This window comes from Caenorhabditis briggsae (assembly GCF_000004555.2).
Source record: "Caenorhabditis briggsae complete genome, chrV, whole genome shotgun sequence".
Classification (NCBI taxonomy): Eukaryota; Metazoa; Nematoda; class Chromadorea; order Rhabditida; family Rhabditidae; genus Caenorhabditis; species Caenorhabditis briggsae.
In genome coordinates, this window is record NC_013488.2 from 2,407,706 (window position 1) to 2,412,449 (window position 4,744).

Genomic DNA, 4,744 nt, shown 5'->3' on the forward strand with positions numbered 1-4,744 from the left:
AAAATACCGTTTTTTTTTGCGCTTTTTCGAAAGAATGAATGATTTTTTTCTTCGATTTTTCAAGAAATTTATAGACCTTTTTAGATTTTAGGCTATTTTTGAGATTCTTTTTCGATTTTTTTCGAATTTTTGTCTGAAATTTTACAGGACGGTGTTCGTGAAGATTTCTGTAGATTACTGTAGAGTTCATTGAGAGAGTTAACTGTTTAAAAAATTAGTTTTTTCTGCGTTTTGACGGGAAAGTGTTTGCAAAAAAAAGTACAGAAGGAAACAAGTTATCTACAGTAACCTGCAGTAATCTTCACGAACACCGTTCCATCAAATTTCAGACAAAACAAAAACCGGAAAATCGAGAAAGAATCTTTGAAAATAGCTAGAAAACTTTTTAAAAATTCTAATTAACATTTGCAGCTTTTTGGCTTGTAACTTTGTTCACAAATATGATACAGTGTCTCAAATACTATCATTTTGTAGTGCTCGTCGAGTTCTACCATATCTGATTTAGTTGGTCAAAAAATATCAACCCTAAAAGAAACTATGACAGGGCCCGCCACGGCCCGCTTTGGGCTCGTCCGCAAGTATGTGATAAAGAGCAGACTGAGCTATATACCACCGTTTGGGGTCAGCTGAGTTCTGTGGATGACAAGCAACCATACTTGTACACTTGCAATAGAAATATAACTGTGTAGCACTGTAAAATTGAGATACTTCGATGAAAACTTTGCAACATTGTAAAATTAATAGACACCGGTAATGATGAGATACAGCGACTTAAAGTCCTGAGGAGAGACGCAGAGAAGCGAGAGTGCTCTCGCTGTCTGCGTCTCTCTAAACGTCGGTTATCTTTAAAGGCGCATAACTTGCGTTAACATTGACCAAAATGAATGAAAACTACACCGTTTTGAAGCGAATTTTCAGCGCTTTTGAAGGATACATAATAGTCATAGTCGATCCTAAGAAAGTTGGGGTCTTATTGAGAATTGTCTTTTTGAGTTTACGAATTGTGAGAGATAATAAAAACAGAAACGGATTCGTTAGCAGATTATAAACATTTATTTTTCATCATTTCAAATTTTTCCTGATTTTATAACACAAAGCGTTTCCAAAATATTATGAATGGGCTGGACCAAACCCAAGGAATACATATGCCAAAATGCTCTAACATCATCCTATATGTGAACTTTGAGCTCAATTATCTCGGTTGTCATAAAAGATACAAAGAATCTGTTAACTGATAAAATGTTTATCATCTTATCACCATCATTTTATCAGTCTACACAATTGCGATATCTCTGATAGTAAGCGAGATAATTGAGCTCAAAGCGTACGTATCGTGTGAGCGTACATTTTCGGTGAAAAGGGGCGATTTTGTAAACTCTCAAAGAAACCGACGATTTTCACCATCATTTGAATAATAACAAAACTCCACAAATGTTTAATCCCTTCTCATAGCTCACAATTTTCGCTTCAATAAACACCACCACCCCTGTTAGGCTTTGGGTGATCAGAATACACTTTTCCTCCAATTGATAAGGTTCTCATGGGAAACGAACAATTTCCGCCTTCAACCTTTTTTTCAATTATTTCAATCTCTCTCAAAGCTTTGATTATTGTTTCAATGTGCTAGTTTCAATTCCCGTGTGTGCCTCTCTCAAGCAGACTCGGCTCTATAATTCTATATAATTACAAATCTATCAAAACGGGAAAATTGGCATGTTGCCAAGTGTTTTCTGATCTCAAAAGTTTATTGAGAACGAAACGTTTGAACTTTTTTCCAGGTTCACTTCATTTCATTTTAGATTTCTCACCTCGATAACAACCTATAGGAAAGTTTTCCTTATAAAATCTTAAAGACACACCAGCTGTAAAGTGACCCCAAAACTCCTCTCCAGTTTTTTGTTACAAAAGTTTTGTGTGTGTGTGTGTGTGTGTAAAACTTTTAGAGTTGATTGCAGTGTATATAAACTTTTTTTTTCGATTTAGCCCAGAAAAACATTTTTCGTTTCGATAAGAAAAAGAACATGCTCTCAGGAATCCCATGACCTGGCACCGAGTGGTGGTTCTGACTCTTTTTTTATGTAGCGGATTATATATAACATTTTATTTGTGGGGAAAAAGATTTTTGTGCGTTAACGACGTCAAAAAAGTACAATTGTGGTGAGAATGTCAGGTTTAATGTAACGAAGACTCCAAAACGCAAAATTGCTTGGTGCTATTTCTTGTTCTTCTGATTCAGTGCGCGTGTGTTATGCTCAATTATCTCGGATCCCACAAGAGACTTCCAAATTGAGTCATTTGTAGTGTGTTGTGTCGATTGTTGACAATCGACAAAAATTGACGAAAATCGACGAAAATCGGTGTCGATTTCGTCGACTCGATCAAAACTCGACTTTCCAAAAGTCGATGAAAGTGAAAATCGACAAATGTCGATTTTTGTCGATTTTGAATCGACTCAAAATCGAAATGAATCGACAAAAATTGACTTTTGAAAAGTCGATTTTTGTCGTTTTTTAATCGACGAAAAATCGACAAAAAATCGACAAAAATCGACTTTAATGTCCGAGAGGATTACACGGCCGGTGACCTAGATACTGTCTATTTTTTGTTGTTTTGCCTGTTTGAAACTGTCAGTGTGCTCTATTTTGAAATGTGGCCTAACTTTTACAAATTTGGTTTTCTAGGCCACCACTTCACAATGACCTAAAAATGCCCTAACATGACCCCTGGTGTGTTTTCTAGATCATTTTGACATGATGGCCTAACTTTTGCAAGTTGAGTTTTCTAGGCCACCACCTTTTTTGGGTCTAAAAATGGTCAAATATTCACCTGGCATGTTTTAGGTCATTTCAAAGCGGTGCTAGTTGAGTTTTCTACGCCACCACAAGTTCAATTGAATTCCGAAAAAGTCGATTTTTCGTCGATTTTTGTCGATTTTCGTCGACGCAAAATCGACAAAAATCGACAACAAAAAGTTCGATTTTAATCGACAAATAGCCTTGTCGAATTGTTGAATGTCGATTGTGTCGATTTTCGAGTCGGCTCAGCACTCTAGTCATTTGATAAAATATATCACCAAATTTTATCAGTTGACATAGTTTTAATATCTCTTACAAAAATCGAGATAATTGAGCTCACAGTGCAAGCACGGCATGACTGATTAAATCGTTTGGCGCTCGGTTTTTAGTGTGCTTGTATGTTGTGCTCAATTATCTCGGTTCTCAGAAGAGATACCAAGAATTAGTCAACTGATAACATGACTTTTGATATCTCTTGAGGTCGAAGTGCAAGTATAGGGGTGGCTGCACATTTTGCAGTCTTCTTGTTCCATTATAAACAAACACCGCTACTTTTAATTATAAACACCTTCATGTTACGCCGCCCCCCCCCCCCCCCCTCTCCTCCTCGCTCCCTTTGGTTCCCCACTCCTCGTCGCCTTATGAGTTTTTCTAATACACCATGCTGTTCTTCTGTTGCCCCCGGTGCCCGGTCCCGTGCGCTTTTTCTATTTTTGCGCCGTTTCGTTTCCCTCCCGCTCGTTCGTCCCGCCGCCCGTATCGACGACGAGAATGACGAGAACGACCCCGAAACAAGCGCCGAGAGTATAAATTCAGAGAGGAGAACGTCACACATAAGAGAGATGCACTGCACACATACACTCTTTTTTTTTTGGTTCGGAGTGGTGGGGTGCTTTTCCAGTTTAACTTGGGATTCTTTTACAAAAGGTCTTCGAACTATGGTAGTTGCCAAGAGGGGTGTGAAAGAGGTAGAACAGTTTGAGGGTAATAATCACACTGCGCGTTTGTAGGCATTTCCCAACTTTGCTGTCGTGCAGATTCCTGTCTGTGAGGTTTGCATATATTTTAGATTCCAACCAAATTTTGTGGGCCACTCAACACTTTGAGTAACACTGTGTTATTTACGACTTGTTACTAAATCTAAAAATATGAATTTCAGCAAAATTAGTTTTCTTATAGTCAGTTACGCCTAAATTAGCTAAACTAGTGGTGCTCACTGAAACGTTTGATTTCTGCTAATTTCCACGGACAATGGTTTTTCGCCTTTTTAAGCATACTTGTAACGGGCCGGGCTTTTTCCCGAATTTCGGAGGCCCGGCCCGAGCCCGGCCCGGTCCGACGGGCCAGTCATTCCACAAGTTTTGAAAATTTCAAAAAACGGAAAAAATCACATAAGGGGGGACCCTTATGTGATTTTTTTCGATCAAAAAAATTTTCGAGTTTTTTTTTGATATTTTTTGATCAAACAATCCAAAAAGCACAAAAAAAAAGAAAAAATTGTATTGAGAGCTCAAAATTCGGTTCAAAATGACAAAATTTTTGCTACCGGGCCTTCTGGGCCGGGCCCGGGCCTTGAAATTTTCCTCAGGCCCGGAATTTTACAAGTATGTTTTCAAGTTTTCTTGGTTCATGTTCGTCTTCCTTGCATTTCAGTTTCGCGCGTGACTTTGCGATTGTCGTCAATTACCTGAATGTGCTTGATGGTAATTCCTAGACACGGTCTGAAACGAGTGTATTTTTAAACTTTTTGACCACAGGTGATTCGCGAACAATCCGTTACGGACTCTCCGTGTTTGCGCGCGGTTGAAATAGGAATCGTATGCGGACCGTACGCGAACCGTTTCCAGCAAAACACAGCATATTATTGCGGGCTTCTCCGTATTCTGTCCGTTCGCGAACTCCGTATCCGATCCGACCGCGAATGATGAACAAACGGATCCGTACGCGAT